Source organism: Diadema antillarum, unplaced genomic scaffold (genome assembly GCF_040938485.1).
Source record: "Diadema antillarum isolate AM-2024a unplaced genomic scaffold, OU_Dant_1.0 seq00000122_RagTag, whole genome shotgun sequence".
Taxonomy (NCBI): Eukaryota; Metazoa; Echinodermata; class Echinoidea; order Diadematoida; family Diadematidae; genus Diadema; species Diadema antillarum.
In genome coordinates, this window is record NW_027271202.1 from 628,417 (window position 1) to 647,582 (window position 19,166).

General features: G+C 38.3%; 1 long non-coding RNA gene across 1 annotated transcript; it reads right to left on the reverse strand.

The window, feature by feature from the left end:
- Positions 1–11,236: 11,236 nt before the first annotated feature.
- Positions 11,237–14,155, reverse strand: LOC139727207 (uncharacterized). Its single transcript, XR_011710737.1, has 3 exons — positions 14,111–14,155; positions 12,944–13,080; positions 11,237–11,380 (listed from the first exon to the last, which is right to left on the reverse strand). It is a non-coding gene; the product is annotated as an uncharacterized lncRNA (long non-coding RNA).
- Positions 14,156–19,166: the final 5,011 nt, after the last annotated feature.

Sequence of the window (19,166 nt, forward strand, 5' to 3'; positions counted from 1 at the left end):
CAGTGATTTCACATCATTATCAGTATTTAGTTATTGAGAATTGAAATTGATTTAAATACTTCAATTCAGAGTCTACTTGATTCTTTATATCGATTTAACAATCACACAGTCATTGTTGCATGGTGCAATGAGTATGAAAATGATACTAAAATCACTCAGCACACGTTTGTCAGTGGAGTAGAAGGTTGTGGAGGCTTACTTACCACTGAGAGTCAAGCCGTTGTTATAAAACAGAGTCGAGTTGACTATGACCATCCTATCAGAACCGTCCAGGTTAGCCCTTTCGATCTTATCATCGATACCCCAGTCAGTCCAGAACATAATCCTCAAAAGATGAAATAAAGCAAACAGTAAATGCGCCGCAATAATCTAGTCTCAAAAAAATATTGCCAAATACAAAATGAGTTCTAATTGTGCTGAATTTTGTTGGCGGTCGTGAGTTTGCGAATTCAGCTTTTCCCACATTCCATCATGCCTACAGGGGTTCTCTCTTCTGTTCTTCTTCGCAATAAAAACTTTAAGGCACCTGCGACGGAGCACCTTCGACTACATGGTCATTTAGTCGACAATTTCGCTGTATTTCTTTTTGTTTTGTTCTTACATCTGTATATTTGTTCATCTCGTTTTTTATAAATATGAAATAATTACCACCAGTGCAGTTTTTAATTGATTATCTGGGTCCGCCAGATTTTAAGGAAACTTTTAATTCCTCGTTGGCTGCTTCCCTTCAGCTTTATGTATTCCAAAGTTCTGTCTTTACTCTGTGTTTGTCATGATTGTTAATCAATGTCCTTCTCTGTTTTTTTTTATGATGAACAAATAAATTCAATTCAATTCAATTCGATTAAATTCAAAATGACTGATATCGTAACGAAATCAATCGTGCGACACTTGGCGCCCCATAGAACTTATCCTCAAGGTTAGCTATCCGGCGGTTAAGGATCACCGTCTGAACGTAACTAATATGAAACAGAGGAGTACAACAATGTCTCTTAAATTTGTGGCATACACGCTGTTTCAAATGACACTGTATAGATACCTTTCTTCTTGATGTATAACAATGGCCCGTGGGGAATCCAAAGTTGTGTTGATAATTTCCTCCTGCCCTGTTCCATCCAAATTTGCGCAGATAATCGCGTTCAAGAATTGATCTGTCCAGTACAATTTGTCAGTTGCTAGGTCAATTGCAAGTCCCTCGGCTCCTGATTGAACAACAAAACAATTCACAGAAACTCATATACAAAGATTATAATTAAAAATATTACGTTAATGATAGATTTTCCCCAAAAAAAAGTTCTTTCAGGGCTTCAATTTCATACTTTCACGTCTAAACCGTTTTCTTTGGTTTACATGATCATGAAACTTACGGAAGTCAAAATAGATAATGTGTTCCAAAATATCTCAAAAGCAGCAGCCAAAACGAAATAAAATTTGAAAAATTCGTTTCAATGCGAGAATCAAATCTCTCTTCATACCAACCATAACGTGTGAAATCGGAGGTTGTCTTGAATTTGAAATAGTGCTTTATGTATTGTGATTTATAAGACAGGTGCATGATAATTATGAAAGGCATAATTTTTATTTCATCCCGTAATTTTGTCTGCCTTCAGTAGATGCAAGTGAATACATGAAGGCTTATGAATACGTACTGCCAGTAAATCCCCGTATCGAAATAGGGTTGGATCCGTCGATGCCGGCTCGTTTGATCGCGCCGTTGATCTCCGTCCAAAACACCATGCGATATGCCGGGTGGTAGGCGAGAGCTATCACATAACTCTCGGTGAAGGAAGATATGGGTAATTCGTTGAATATCAATGAGTAGAGGTTGGCGTTTGCGAGATTCGCAGAAACTATCCTGGTGTCATCAGCTACAAGAAGAATGTCATCACCTTTAGAAATGGAAAAAACAGAATTTAAGTAAGGTGCAATATCATGAAGGGCGAAATGATACAAGATTATTTGTTTATTTAATAGTCTCTTGCTTTAGCATGCGTAGCTGGCAATTTGCTTTATGTGTTTTAACATTCTGAAACTGTAACTTCTTTTTCTTATTTTCTCTTTGTTCTCAGCGCCTAGAGGTATTTTAATATTCTAAGCGCTTTTTAAATGTTGTGAATTATTATCGTTATTATCATTGTTTGTTGCATAACAATTATCTTTACATTTTACTGTTGTTGTTGTTGTTGTTTTTTTGGAGTGAAGCCAGAAGATACCTAACGCAATATTTATCAATAGCAATCTACCTTATGTACATTATGCGTTTGCTGCGCATAAGTGAATTCAATGTGATTTTTTGGACTTTTGAAAAAAATCTTGACTATCGTGGATTAAATCAAAAATTTGACATATACATGTTGAAGTAAGAGAGTAAAATATTTTGATTAAATCATCTATTAGAATGATAACATTGGGAGCATGTTTACTTCACACATTGATTTTCATTCTGTATGATTAGTGTATATATGTGATAAAAACCAAAAATGGCATTAGACTAATTGAGGTTTTTATCACTTATATACACTAATCATACAGAATCAAATATATATATATATATGTATATATATATATATGTATATAATCAAATGTATATATATATATATATAAACATATATGGATATTTATATATATATATATATAAACATATATGGATATTTATATATATATATATATAAACATATATGGATATTTATATATATATATATATATATATATATATATATATATATATTTATATAACATTTCAACATTTAAATTTTCTCCAGCCTCAATAACCCTCTAATAAATCTCATCTTGCGACCAGTGCTCGAAGATAAATAAAACTAAAAAAATGAAAGAAAAGTAAAGCAAATAGCTGTTCTATTATTTCTCCTTACAAGCATGTTACTGCAATACAATCATTCTGTAATCATGTTTGCTATCATTTTCCCCTTCAGTTGAATAATGTCATCGGTTTTTTTATAAGTTGCAAATGGTTTCTCGCATTTGAGAAAACTAAGAAACAATATAATATATTGAAATTAATTTGATAGCTACCTTCAACGGGCTCTTCTTCCGTAGTGTCTGGATAGAGGAACAACAACAGATACAAAGAATATGTATTACATACCTAATTCATGTGTAGGTACAGTACAAGGCATTGATTATCTAATATAGCAACAGAACATGAATAAAGAAAACGTTATTTCAGAAGCTTAGAATGTTGAAGAGCTGTGTAAGTCCAGTGGATAAGACTCAGGACTTTATATGCATCCCTTGTCCCGTGTTTGCGGTGGCTTATGGCCCTGGGCAAGACACTTTGTCTTCATTGTCTGGTCATGCGGTCCAGTGGTTTGGTTGCTTACAAGTATTCATAGCTCCCTTTTGGCCATGTAATGTACTATCATAATTCAACTCAAACAAAAATAAATCCAAGAATATAAAGTCAACAGACACAAAAAGTAGCAGGATAAAATCTGTTAGTTTATGACAGAACTTTAAGGAAGAGATTTTTAGGTTTAACTCGTCAAAATTTGGGAGTCTTGACAAGATTTAAAGGGCAATTAATACAGGGATAAAGGGATAAGCTGTGTATAAGGCTGATAGACAATCAAAATCTGTTTTAATGGCTTACCCGAAGTAGAATAAAAAACACGTACATTTTAAGAAATGAACTGTAAAATTCAATTTCTTTCATACCAACTTGTGATAAGTGCAAGGGATTCTGTAAATGTGTCATCTAAACTTTAGACCAAAAGGAAACTTAAGGAATATACATACAAAACAATTTTCCTTCGTTCGAATTTATTATCCGTACAAAAGCAAATTCAGAAAAACAATTCAAATGCAAAGAAGAAGCATGGTGTTTAGTAAATGGGCATCTAAATTCAATTGCTCAAAGCCTCAGACTCTCTCTTGTCACTCGAATTTATAAGAGGCCAAGCATGTATAAAAGTACAGTACAAATGCATTAGATCCAAAATGTATCTTACCATGTGCACAGTCCCAGATACTACGAGTATACTAATATCAAGAATATAGGCTTACAGGATGCATTTTGCATCAAACTTCGATCAGGTTTTCATAACAACTTTTACTCTAACAGGGATAAGGAGACACACACAAACACGCATGTACGCAACATCAGACAACAATATACTTACAGAATGATTTTAAACTTTGATGACTTTAAATACAATACTACAATACTGCAAATCCCTGAAAACCATCAACAATGGAAACTGCCCTAAAAGTGAACGTGGATTAATGCAATTCTACTTCTGAAGTTGGGTAAGATAATATGTCGGTATGACTAAAAATTACTTATTCTTCCGTTCTTAGACATTGTGATAATTTAATTAGGCCTACTTGATAAACGTGACTTTTACATAATAGACTATTAAAGAGAAAAAAGTTTATCTTTATTCTATCTTATATTTTATCAAATAATTGCATGAAACTAAACTGTGTTTAGATGTTCATGCTTAAAATTGTTTAAGTGATTAAAAAGAGCGATAGATTTTGGTACATTTCATTTGATTATATTTGAAAGATAGTATGTAGGTTCATCGGTTATTCCCGCTGTGGTAAACAGATCAGCGAGTATATTACAAGAAGAGATAATCTTAGTTTTTGCTTTTCCCAAACATTCCTGAATCTCGTCACCCTTGCAAGGTTGGTATAGGAGGAGAAAATTGGCCTTTTATGGCTAAAAAAAAATCACGGAAGTATTGATGAAAGAATGTTTCATTAGTAAAGAAAATACGAGGACACATCTACATAGGAAAAAGCGTTTAATTTTTGTAATAGGTTGGACTGTTTGTATTAAGAAAGTTTAATGGGATGTCGTGTAGTCAGTCCTGTGATAGACTGTTCCTCCTTGATTCTCTATGATTCCAATGTATTTAGTATGTAAGATGAATTGTCCAAAATGAAAATAACAGAGAAATATATAATTTGTCGCACTTCACAGACCTTCTTGCACTGTAGAAACCGGATAGTCACATACATCAATGTAGTCAGGGCAGCAGTCCCCATACCCTACACAAATCTGGTCACAATAGCACGGACTCCCATATGACCCACAATACGGGACATAAGTTGAATTCGTACAGCAATTTCCTTCACATGAATGTATCGCAGTTGTGGCTATAAGGCAAATATATGGCAGGAAAGAAAAACAAAACAAAATATAGAACCTCACTACTGCCAAAGACAACCGAACACGTGTGTAGACATCTTAAACATAAAACTACAAAAATGCAAATCCTTAAAAGGTTTGGATGGGGAACATCTTAAAAGTAAAAGTGGATTACTGTAATTTGATCGTTGAAAAACGGTGAAAACGAAAGCGTCATGACATATTGTGCAAATGTCATGCATAACAAAAAAGTATTTGTTCTTCATCTATAACGTATGGGGATTGTGATGATAAATCACTTAAAGAATGATCCTGACTTTGATCTCTTGTTTAATTTAAAAGCAACATAAAACTTTTTGTCTCGTCATTTTTATGCTTTCCGAAGAAATGCTGGTAACTAAATTGTGTTTAAATGAGGACAAACAATCATCACAGTTCATTTTATTCGATCACAAAATATTTTACCTTCGAAAGACGGTGTTGTTGGTTCTCTGGTCACTTCCCCTGTTGAACCTGGAGGCAATGATAAGTTATTCTCAAATCATTTTCTTTTCCAAACATCTACGAACATTACCGAATCTTATTACCCTCGCATGGCTGAAGAAATGGGATAAATGGTCTTGAAGGCTACAATACAGAAATATGATGAAATTGGATTTAAAAAAGATAAACAAACTATGCTACATCATGTTGATTATGGTACTTCAATGATATGAAAGTTGTGTCAACAGAAAAAAATAGATAGAACAGACATGGGAAACAATTATTTAGGTACACTATTATTAATGAAAAACGGACGAGTGTGCAGACAACAGGTATCTTAAACACAAAACTACTAAAATGCCAATCCCTAAAGAGGGTCGGGATGGAAAATGTTCTAAAAGTACAAGGGAATTACTCTGATTTGATCATTGAAGTAGGATGAAACAGAAACTGAAATTATTTCGAGATTTGGTACATCATATTTCATGCATCACAGACAAAGGATTTTGCTCTTTCTCTATAAACGTTTATAAACTCTGTGGTAATGAATCACTTGAAGTATAAGCATGACTACTATATTTTTAAAGAACAAAACATACAAGCAGCATAGATGGTTTCTTATTCCACCTTTATTTTAATGGGCTTCCTGAATAACTGCATGTGACTAAAATACTCGTATATTTTGATGAATATTTGTGTTTAAGTTATTATACGGGAAAAATCATACATTTTGGATCATTCCATTTGATCACGACATATACTAGATACCTTCGAAAGATGTTATTGTTGGTTCGCTCGTCCATCCCACTGCGGTAAACAGATCACTGAGATTATGACAAAAGCTTTTCAAATTATTAGCTTCACGAAACATTACTGAATCTCATCAAAGTTGCATTTGTGGATTTAGAAATGAGAGAAAATTGGTCTTTAAGACTACAAAAGAGGTAATAAATTGATGAAATGAAACTCAAAAGATATGTCTACTATGGCAATCGAATGATACGACAGGTGTCTAATCTCGAAAGCATTGTATATTTTGCATTTCTATTGTCCATAAAGGAATTCAGACGCTCTTCATTCGTTCATACCACTGAACCGTTCCTCAGTAGGTTATATACCAATAGTTATTTTTAAGCTAGTCAAGTTGGTAAAATGTTAAGGCCGTGTCACACCATTCCGGGCAATCTACGCGGGCTTGTGGCAAGGATTTAGTTTCCAGCACGTAGAAGATTTTCAGCGGGCGAACAAGAATGTTTGCAATTTTCATTCATGCCTTGTCATACCGTACGGGGGAACTTCTGCGGGTTGACTTGCGGGGAATCAAATTTACTCCCCGGAGCTCTCCGCAGTTGGTCCGCACCTGACAGTATCTAGCGCGTAGTTGCCCGGAGGTGCTCACTCAAGTCCGATTTAACCGCAGCCAAGTTTTGAGCATGACCAAAACTTTTTCCAGGTGAGTCGCGGGAATGCCGGTAGAGGTCCACGCAGAACGCCAGTAGGAGACCCTTAGCGGCAGTACTTCCCAGGCAATTCCCACACAGGTACTTCGCAGTCCCGTATGCAACCAAGATAATGAAATTCTGTGAGATTTCAGCCTTTCCATTAGAGGAATTCCTTCACTGAGTTGTCAGCCCCCACGCGACTGGTACAAAGGTCACACAGTATACTCGCAAGTATAACGCGTCCAGCAAGTAAGACACATGCGCTGACTCGCACAAATCCTTTTCCGCCCTCAGGAATGTCCGGTATGCTAGAAAATCCCTACACGTAACAAGCCCGAGTAGCTTGCCCGGAAAGGTGTGACAGGGCCTAAACACGGTTGCGGGTAAAAAAATATGCGTGCGCACCTCCGGGCGACTACTTTTGAGATACATGCTAGGTACTGTCATGTGCGGATCATCTACGGGGACCTCCGGGTAGTCAAAACTGTTCTTTGCAAGTCGCACGCAAGGCTGGTGTGACACGGCCTTTAAGGCGGTGTCACACCTTTCCGGGCAAGCTACGCGGGTTTGTTGCGGGGAGGGATTTTCTAGCACGCAGATTTTCCGTGGGCGGACAATAATTTTTGCGAGTTTCGCACTTGTTTCTTACCTATACTAGACGCGTGCTACTTACCTTCTACTTACATGCATTGCGTGTGACCTGCGTGAGAGCTTTGAAATCGATCATTTGTTTGTTACGAGCGACTTATGGGTACTGAGAAGTACCTGCGTTGGAGTTGCCTGCGAGGTGCTGCCGGTAAGGTCTCCCACTGGTGTTCTGCGTGTACCTCTGAGAGCGAACCCCCACAACTCACTCAGAACAAGTTTTGAGCATGCTCAAGGCCCTGTCATACCGTACCTGGGGAAGTTTTGCGGGTTGACTTGCGGGGGAACAAATTTGCTACCCGGAGCTCTCACCTGACAATACCAAGCGCATATCTCGCCTGCAGCAGCCCGGAGGTGCGCACGCAAGTCCGATTTAACCGCAGCCATGTTTTGAGCATGACCAAAAATTTTCCCGGGTGAGTCGCGGGGATGCCCGGAGAGGTCCACACAGAACGCCAGTTGGAGACCCTTAGCGGCAGCACCTCGCAGACAACTCCCACACAGGTACTTCGCAGTCCCCGTATGCAGCCAAGACAATGACATTCCGTGGGACTTCTGCCATTCCTTCGGAGGAATTCCTTCCCTGAGTTGTCAACCCCCATGCGACTGGTACACAGGTCACACAGTATACCCGCAAGTAGAATTTAAGTAGAACGCCTCCAGCAAGTAAGACACATGCACTGACTCGCCCAAATCCTTGTCCGTCCTCAGAAATTGTCCGGTATGCTGGAAAATCCCTACACGCGTGACAGGTCTTAAACATGGTTGCGGGTAAAAAGATTTGAGTGCGCACCTCCGGGCGACTACGGGTGAGATACGTGCTAGGTACTGTCATGTGCGGGTCATCTACGGGGACCTCCGGGTAGTAAAAATTGTTCTTTGCAAGTCGCACGCAAGGCTTGCCCTCAAAGGTGTGACACGGCCTTTACCTCCTAAAGGCGGTGTCACACCTTCCCGGGCAAGCTAACCGGGCTTGTTGCGAGGAGGGATTTTCCGCACGCAGGAGAATTTTCCGCGGGCGGACAAGAATGCTTGCGAGTTCCGCACCTGTTTCTTACCTACTAGACACGTACTACTTACCTTCTACTTGCGTGTATTCCTAGTGACCTGCGTGAGTGCTTTGAAACCGATCCGTTTTCTGTTACGAGCGACTTACAGGTACTGAGATGTACCTGCATCAAAGTTGCCTGCGAGGTGCTGCTGGTAAGGGTCTCATACTGGTGTTCTGCATGTACCTCTGCAAACGAACCCGCATGACTCACTCAGAATAAGTTTTGAGCATGCTCAATTCCTTGTTATACCGTATCTGGGGAAGTTTTGCGGGTTGACCTGCGGGGAAACGAATTTGCTACCCGGAGCTCTCCGCAGTTGGTCCCCACCTGACAGTACCTAGCGCGTATCTCGCCTTTAGTTGCCCAGAGGTGCGCACGCAAGTCCGATTTAACCGCAGCCATGTTTTGAGCATGACCAAATTTTTTTTTTTGAGTCCCGGGGATGCCCGGAGAAGTCCACGCAGAACGCCAGTAGGAGGCCCTTAGCGACAGCACCTCGCAGGCAACTCCCACGCAGGTATTTCGCAGTCCCGTATGCAGCCAAGATAATGGCATTCTGTGGGATTTCTGCCATTCCTCCAGAGGAATTCCTTCACTGAGTTGTCAGCTCCCCAGCAACTGTTACAAAGGTCACACAGTTTACTCGCAAGTAGAATTTAAGTAGAACGCGTCCAGCAAGTAAGACACATGCACTGACTCGCCAAAATTCTTGTCCGCCCTCAGAAAAGGTCCCGTATGCTGAAAAATCCCTACACGCAGCAAGCCCGAGTAGCTTGGCCGGAAAGGTGTGACAGGACCTAAACATGGCTGCGGGTAAAAAAAATTGCGTGCGCACCTCCGGGCGACTACGGTTGAGATACATGCTAGGCACTGTCATGTGCGGATCATCTACGGGGACCTCCGGGTAGTCAAAATTATTCTTTGCAAGTCGCACGCAAGGCCTAACCGGAAAGGTGTGACACGGCCTTCAGACCCCGTTTACAATGAGTAAAAAGGCCGGGCTCGGTCCCGGCCGAGCCCGGCCTTCATTTCACTGTAAGCGTGCATAAGGCCAGATGCGGTACTAAAATCGGCCGCGCATTTGGCCTAGCTCTGGAGGTAGTCTCGGCCGCGGCTCGGCCGCGGCCGACCCCGGCCTTTTCTCACTGTAAACGCAAACTGGGCCAAATGCGGTACCAAATTGCGACCGGCGCGCTCCCAATAATGATCGTTTATTTACAAGCAGAGCGCCACTACGATTAAATATTGAAAGGTTTGAATTAAAAGCACGGACCGACGCCTGTACTATAAACGGACAAAATTGCGGGGCCGAGTACAGCAATTGAAGCCGGGCTCGGCCCTGCACTGTAAACGGGGTCTCAGTTATACTTCATAAGCTCAATTTCATTGCAAACCATTGCCAACAGACTTCTTCTTTCCAAGACCAGGGAGGTACTACTAGCACCTTCGTGGTGAGGCACAACGTGCCTAGTTGATACCATTTGCTGACTATCGGTAGTCGCCTTAGCCGAACCGCGATGAGTCGGCATTATTCGCAAGTTTTTGGTTTCTGGTTTTTTTTCTAGTGTAAGCATGAGGGGGGGGGGGGGGGGATGCTCTTGGGATGAATGAATGAAGAGATATATATTTTACTTGCATACCGGGCAGATGGCTACCTCCCTGCTCACATACTTGACTTCCATAATATAAATGTTTTTGCATTTTGTTACAGGGAATGGCATGATTACACACAATAATTCTCAGCTAGTCTCTCTAGGAATCGAACCCGAGTCTGTTGATTACGAGACAGACGACCTACTATCCACTATGCCACATTGCTGCCCTATTGCTAAATGTGAACTGACTTTAAGAAGGAAATGACGTCATCAGCTGTAATTTGCATAAGTGGTTGCGAAGTAGATCACCATCTCGTCAAAACACACCATGAAGCTCTGAAACTCCGTGACTTGATAATCTCGGACAGACTTGGATGAAAACTTTATCAGCTTCTTCGTCCAATTTATTCAATTCGTTAAAAGCCAATAGAACTTGAACACGGCGTTGAATTGTGCTTATGTTCTGGTAAGGTTTACGTTCTATATTATCATTTAATGCCATTCCATTCTATTAAACACTTACTTCTTGCGTTAAAAATAGAAATCCTATACATGATACAAAGAACAGGGAATAACCTCATTCATAATCAACCCGTTGAGGATCAGTCCCGAATATACTCCAGCAAGTGTCTATTGGAAATGCGTGCTGTAGCAAAATCAGCCCGTCCTCAATGGGTTAATATGCACGCAGTTATTGTGACAAGAGGACAGAAGAATGTGTGGTAAAGCTTTGTGAAATGAAAAGATATGGGATTTTTGTTTCAACTTTGTTTTCAGACTCATTAATTAGATAGATCTTTTCCTCAAATTGAAATTCCAAAGATTAAAATAGTGCTGTGAGTATGAACTCACCTGGAACGCATGAGAGCATATCGGCTTCGGTGGGATACCAGTAATAGATTGACGAGGAGTAACAATAGCTGTAGGTCTGACCACCGTTTGATGTGTAACCAGGTGCACAGGAGAGGGAGACCATGGTCCATGGAGGATACGTCGGTGTGTCAGGATTCAAGATCACGTGATCGCCGACAATGGGACGAGAGCAGCCTGGGGGTTTTCAATTCAATTCAATTCAATTCAATTCAATCCTATTCTATTGTATTATATTCTATTTCATTCGATTCAATCAATTTAATCTAATTTCATTGTATTCTCTTCAATTCAATTCAATTCAATTATATTCTATTCTGTTCAATTCAATAGATTAAATCAAATTCATTTCAATTCAATTCTATTTAATTCGATTCAATTCGATTTAATTCGATTCAATCAATTTAATTCAATTTCATTGTATTCTCTTCAATTCAATTCAATTCAATTCAATTCATTTCTATTCAATTGTAATTCATTTCGATCTAACAACAGTTGAAACAAAATACAAAGCATACTTTGCACAAATTATTGTTTTATCATTTTTTTAACAAAAAAACATAATGTTAACGTCAAATGATAAAATATATGTGCAATTACGTAGAATAACTAACAATAGCAATGAATACTTTGCAAAGTTGACAAAAAACTATAACAATGGAAAAATGGTCCATTAAAGAGCAAAGCTTGTAAAACATGGATCGCCTCACTCGTAACATGTAACTAAATATCACCCATAATGAATTATAGTGTACAACAAACATTGACAAGAACATCATCATTATAATCAACAACCAGTGGTAACTATTCCAAAGTACAAGGAATGCAAATCAAGACAAAGCTAACAAAGGCACTAGTAATTGAGGGGTGTGCGGGAGGGCGAAAGAACAATGTTTAGGTGAGAAGAGATGCCCCTCTAGTATCACATGGGGTGTATACCAGTGAACTCTGGCTGATGCTAAATCAAGCCTTGAGAAAAGTTGTTGAAATTCTGCCTGACGTCATTTAATGTACTCTGCCAATCCCTCAGTCTTCAAATTGACTCTCACGGAGAGATTGGGACAGTAAAAACAGTACACTTGAAGTTGCATAAGTATTTGGCATTGAATTTTGAAGCTTCGTGTGTGACTACAAAGCAATGATATTGCTCAGAATCGGAAGTGCGAATTTGATTAGGTGATGGTGAACAAAACTTCATACATCTTCTAAGGGAAATCATTGTAAAAGTCACTTTTTGGTTGATAACACATTAAAATAGGCACATCCCTTTCCTTGACAAAATTCATGATTCTCAGTTTCTTTCGCTGCAATAGCTTATTGTCAAGGGAACTTGGTCATTTTCCTTTATCAGCTTTGGAAAGACGGAAAATTATTGGAGAAAAATTCATGAGCAGGTTTCGGGAGAGACTTATGAGTGGGTGCAATGATCCTCTTTTCTCATTTCAATGTACTGGTATGTGGCTGCAAGAAATGAAAATGTGAAAACCTGTTCCAAACTTCCATCTGCCATTGAAATCTTTCATCTCAAATTTTAAGCAAGCCCCTAATATTGCGACACAACTAATATATTGACAATCAGTTTCAAAGAAAAAACAAAAAGACGCAAAAATTTCACCAATTTGAAAAGAAGGTGTAAGTCAGCAGTAGAAGGTTGGAAGAATTGCCTGCACGAAAACACGTAGGTATAAAAGTGTCAATTAAAGCATCTACAATGGTAGATAAAAGGACTTGGGTGCTCACCAGTAGACGCCGCGCTCCCGATAAGTGCGAAGAGACATATCGAAAATGCCAAAAGGTCATTCATGCTGGCAAGGCAAGACAGTCTCTCTTTTTTCAACCAAATAATGCCTTCCCTGCAGAAAGCAATATCTCAGCTTCTGGAGGTGGAAGTGACAGAATTATCATGAACAAAACCAAACCCGTGTTCTATTTCAATGCAAATTGGGACTGGAATAGGCCCTACTGATTGTATGATTGATTGATTAACTGATTGATTGACTAGTTGATTGATTGATTGATTGATTGACTGATTGACTGATTGATTGATTAAGTGATTGATTGATTGAGTGAGTGAGTGAGTGATTGATTGATTGATTGATTGATTGATTGATTGATTGATTGATTGATTGGTTGATTGATTGATTGATTGATTGATTGATTGATTGATTGATTGATTGCTGCATACAGATTGATTCACACAGAGAAAGAAAGAAGAAGCTTGAAGATAGAAAAGTAGGAGAGGAGAGAAAGAAGGGAAGAAATGAGAGGAGGGAGAAAAGAAGAGAAGAGATAGAGTGAGAGAAAGAAAGAAATAGAGAGAATCTGGAATGAAATATATGAATAGTTTGAATGCAAGAACAGATAAATGTCATTCTAATTATTTTATAAGCAAGGTCATTATCAAAACAATAGAAAAATAATAACATCTTTTCACTGATACTGCATGCATTCGCTACATAACAGGAAACATTCTAAATCTATTATATATACATATAGATATAAATTATCACAAAGATATCAGCTATTTTCTCTGTTCTTCAGCGGATTGAATCTCAAATATATGTATATTAACTTGATAAAAATGAAATCGGTCTTGTTTTTTTTTCTTACATTTTAAACTCTTCTCCGTAGAAGCTATATGTTCATCGGTTTTGCAAAGAAAATACAATGATCAGAATACCAAATGCCGAACATTGCCGAGAGTAAGTCGAAATCAGGGCAATGTTTTGAGCTATGAATAATTTAGTCGACATTGATAGATGAATTACAAGAGTTATTAAATGCCAACGTCTTCATTTCTGAACTACGCATGTATTTGATAATGGTATAATGCACAGTAACCAAAAGAGGAGATTAAGACATGGATTTGGAATAAAATATGAATTGTCAATGACAAAAAGAGAATACCTTCGATTTGATTGAGACGAGTTAAGCTTGTGTTCCTTCTCCCAAGGAATCCTACTCCTGAATGCGACTTGGAAATGTTACAATTACTATTACCTTTCGGTGAAACCATCGCAGCAGTACCTCGATTCGTTAAACATTAATGTAGATAAGAACCATGGAACATGTTATTTTATTTTCCCAGAGAGGTATGACAATGAAGTCACCATGATATCCCTCGGCAGAAAAATGGCAGATGCAACACAAGTTTGGCTTCTCACGTTTTATCATTATCACTTTGTTTGCGTAGTATTAGAGACAATAACCGGACACTCATGATGCGTGCTTTAGCAGACACACAGAAGGTCTCATCACGCATTTAGAAATATATGCATAGAACCAAATGTCATACTATAGCTGAATGAATAGTTTAATATCGCAGGAATTATTCTAAGTCTGCAGGCATGGCAGGGAATCTGCATAATACCCAATGCCCCAGCTTTAGCTTCAGTCTAATTGCTTCATAGTCGTATCGCCAGTAAATACTAAATTCGTAATACAACACTTTGATATAATTTGTGTATCTAGACATAAAAACAGCCAAGAATTAAGTGTAAATGATATCGATTTCTATATATTATTATGAATATAGATGTTTTCTTGCCCAGAAGTTTCAGTCCTAATCTCAATAATGTGTTATCAAACTACAGATGTGACATCATTATAATGCCTATTTTACATACAAAGTGTTACATTTTTAGCTATTTAACCCATTGAAGACGAGTCCCGAGTATACTCGGGCAGGACTGGTGTCTATGGGAAATACATGCTGTGGAAAAAATGAGTTCGTTCTCAAAGGGTTAATGAAATAACTTTACACTTTTAGCAAGATAGTACATTTTCTCAGGGAACTTTCTTTAGGGAATGATATATTTTACTGGCTAGCTAGTACTGGATTAAAGTCAACAAGATAAACATACAGGTTGGTTGAAAATATAACTTCTGTTGTAACATCATCAGGTTGGTCGTGAATTGATGTTAAATCAAACATTTTCAGCGGCAATATTTAATAATCTAACTCTGGGCAATTAGTATACTCACAAATCAGTAGCATGCACACCGTATTAGTAATTGTAAATGATTTTAAAGCAAGCATATCACCAGTGTCCGCAATAGGAATGGTTTACCAAATCCATTCATTAGCCGCTTGACCGCTTTTTGTCGAAGCGCATTGCCGCAAAAGCGACGGAAACTCAAAATATGTCCGAGGCAAAGGCCAAGGTGTGTTTGCAAACAGGTCTATTTGGATACAGCACTGGGCATTTCTCTCCCCCCCCCCCTTCCATGCCGAATAAGATAAGGATAGGCAATAATTATGAGATTGATATTTGCATTGGTAATGATATGCAAATTATATGCAATCAAAGTAGAGAGTCGCCTTAAGAAGACATGGTGCAGTCGAATCTGATGTACACCCTTACACAATGTGAAGAGCTCACTTTCCAAAGGGCCTAAATCCCCCCTTTTTTTTGCGGGGGGATTACTATTTTTTTCACGTACCTAGATAAGCATCCATCATATGCATTGAACTGAATATCTAAAAGTCAAACTCTCAGAAGTTTTAGCAGTTTTGTTAAACCTTGATATGAAATTCATGTTTTATTTCAAAAAGGTCAAAAATCAAAGCACTTTTCTTGCAAAACTCACCTTATCTATTCTGTGTCCTGACTGGTTTAGGCAAAGCCATCATTGGTCTTACTGACCAATCACAAATCAACCGTGTCAAAGATGATGGTAGTGATGAGATGACGGTGGTGGTGGAGACAATGGTGGTGGTGATGATGATGATGTTGGTGATGATGACGATGGTGGTGGTGGTGATGATGATGATGGTTGTGGTGGTGATGATGATGATGGTGGTGGTGATGAGGGTGATGGTGATGGTGGTGGTGGTATTGATGATGATGATGATGATGATGATAGTGATGATGATTATGATGGTGGTCGTGGTCGTGACAATCCTGATGATGGTGGTGATGATGATGGTGGTGGTAGTGATGATGATGGTGGTGGTGGTGGTGACGATGATGATGGTAGTGATGGTGAAGATGATCATAGTGATGATCATGATGATGATATCGAAGAATAAAGATGATGGTGATGGAAAAGGGAAACCGTATTTAGCATGTACTTCAAAGTAGTTCAATACATGGTACTTGGTAGACTGCTGCTACGTCGGGCAAGCCTGCTTTCTGGTATACGGAAAGGGTGATGAATGTGGATAATATACGGGCAATAACTGCCTCAATAACATCACTATTAAAGGAATGAATGGCTACCGAGGCTCAAATTTTTGATTGATTTTCAACTGTTGCTATAACAGGCAAGGCTTCCAGTAACTAAGTAAACAATTTGAGCAGATAAACTAACGAAGTGACATGCGAGGCGGTTTTCGTGTTCTTGGTAAACCTTTTTTTTTAAAGCGTATAGATATTATCTTCAAGACTCTTCTTGTAAAAATACTAAGAATAATTCATAAAAAACAACCATATTTACCCAAATGGAAGGCATTTACTGGATTTTTTTCTTAATTGTCATTTTTGTTACCTATAGGATGACTTTCAAACATATGCAATAGAAGGTCTTCCTCATTACATGGAAACAGAGACGTCAGTGAGATCTATAACTTTGATTCGAGCCTTTTGCAAGAAACAAATCACTGTTAGTGATTCTGATCCTAAGCTTTGAAATGATTTGCAATTTGACGTTAGATCTGTCCCAATTTATCTGTATTCAAGCAGAAACTTATAATACACCTCCTTGCAAACTATAGTGATTAATTTTAAGTGAGTTTGATTAATGGTCATAAGTGTACATTTTATTCACAAATGCATTTATTATGTCAGTAACCACATAATCCTATTTCACAACTCCCTCCCTTTTTCTCCCTTCCCCATCTCCCACTTGTTTTGGTTTCTCATCTCAATCTTTCCTCCTGCAATATAATTTTCACTCATCTGCATAATATTTTTCTGTAATTTTGGGGACCTTGTTTGTACTTTTTCAAGGTCTCATGCAACATTTTATGTACACATGAATAACCTGCTTCAATTGTGTAATTGATACACACGGGAACATGATACCACGAACATGTCCCCACGGCGTGTGTATGTAAATGCTGATTCATATGTGAATGTTTGTGAAATAAATTGAAATTGAAATTGAATTTGAAATATCGCATTGAAAATATATTTCCATAAGGTAGTAAGAAAATATGAATCTTATATCATTTCATGTACGTTATACACTCATCTATATACCTATAGACTTTAAATCTGTGTAGTCATGTATTTCATCGTAATCCTAAATTCACAAATACGACAGATAGAGTGTATAATTATATCATTTCAATCAAAGATTTTCACTATTATAGGACATGAACATCTTAGTACTGGTTACTCAAAGAGTACGCCTTAATTACAGCTAATCTTCAGACTTAATTGGTATGAGAACTAAATGAAACACAGGAGGCGAAATTTATTGCTGTTTTTCATGTTTGCTTTTTATTCGATGTATCTTTACTTTCACACATTACATAATAATATAAATAGCTTTTTTCATATCGATTAAATGTGCCTTTTACAAAGGACGATACTGATATGTACATTTACACGTTGCATTAAGTGCATTGTCACAACAATGAGAGCAGCATTGTTTCTCACACAGGGAACAGTTACCCACAATAGCCTCATTCCAGGCTCAACACTATTCCATCCTCAGTTTCGTCACTTCTCTTGTTCTCAAATCAGGTGATGGTACTTAATGTATTCATTTTTCTGACTCTCCCCACACTTTGAAATGCGTATTGTCATGAACACTGATGTAAACACGTGCCCTTGGGAATGCTTTCCACGTTTTTATAACTTGTTTTGGCCAGAGAGAAGAAAGGTGAATAAGAAGGTACCATATTGGTTGTCACTATGAACAGAGGGTAAGAAAGTTCCAATACAAATAAATGGCTCTTGCAGCCTGGTAATTACACTATGAAAATGACTTGGCTCGGAAATACAAGCACTGAAAAAAAACAACAACAACAAACTGACAATTTTCCAGGATGTAAGTGTGCAGTGTAACCTGACCAGCGTGAATAGACACTAATATTTCGAAGTTTTTGCACATACTCATTGCAAGAAAACACAAGAAAGTTCCTCAGTTTTGTTACAAGTGATGCATTCACTCTAGAGTAATCTGCAATAGCTAGAAGGTTAGGGTAAATCTAGCAGCTCGTTTCTCAGGGCTGAAGAAGAAGCCATCCGTAAATTCACAACAGAGATAAATCCTCCTCCTACAGGACTTTAGTTATCAGTTTAAGAAGTGGTTCTCCCAGGTTATTTCATGAAGTGAGCCACAAACACAGCACGAATGCCAGGAGAAAGAATTGGTGTCCATAAAGCTAACTTTCACACGCCTTCTGATTCTCTGTTTAAAAGAGTTAAAAAATAACCCTGAGATTTGGGTCGGCTCTGATCGACTTTCATTCGTTTGTTTTGTTTTGCTGTTTATATTGAATACATTCCGACATTAATAAATTGGCATATTTTGATGACTCGGGCTCAATTGAGCAAGACAAAATGTCTCAATTTCCCTGTACCATCCATCACCCCTCCTCCAATGGTGAGAGTTATTTCACCTGTCGCACGGCGCAAACAATTAAACAGAATCTTCTCGCGATGATATGACGAATTATCTTCCCCATGGCACACATCCGCTAGTTGGAAATTAAGCAGGGAAAAACCCAGTATAAGATAATGGTGAGTAAGAAGACATCCTATTTTAATGGTCGTTGCATAACACTGTGACAACACCACCTGTTGCAGAAGTCTATTTGTTAACTGACGTCATGTTTTGCTGGCATCATCGAGTTCAGGTTTACTTAGTCACCAAAGTGCTATGCCACAAACAGCCAACGACATTGGCCAGTTTTCAAGTGTATTCAAATGTATTCCATTGATATCCCTCAGGACCTATAGTAATGAGCTCTTCAAGTCGAATCTTCATATCAGATTCACTTCCATATTTT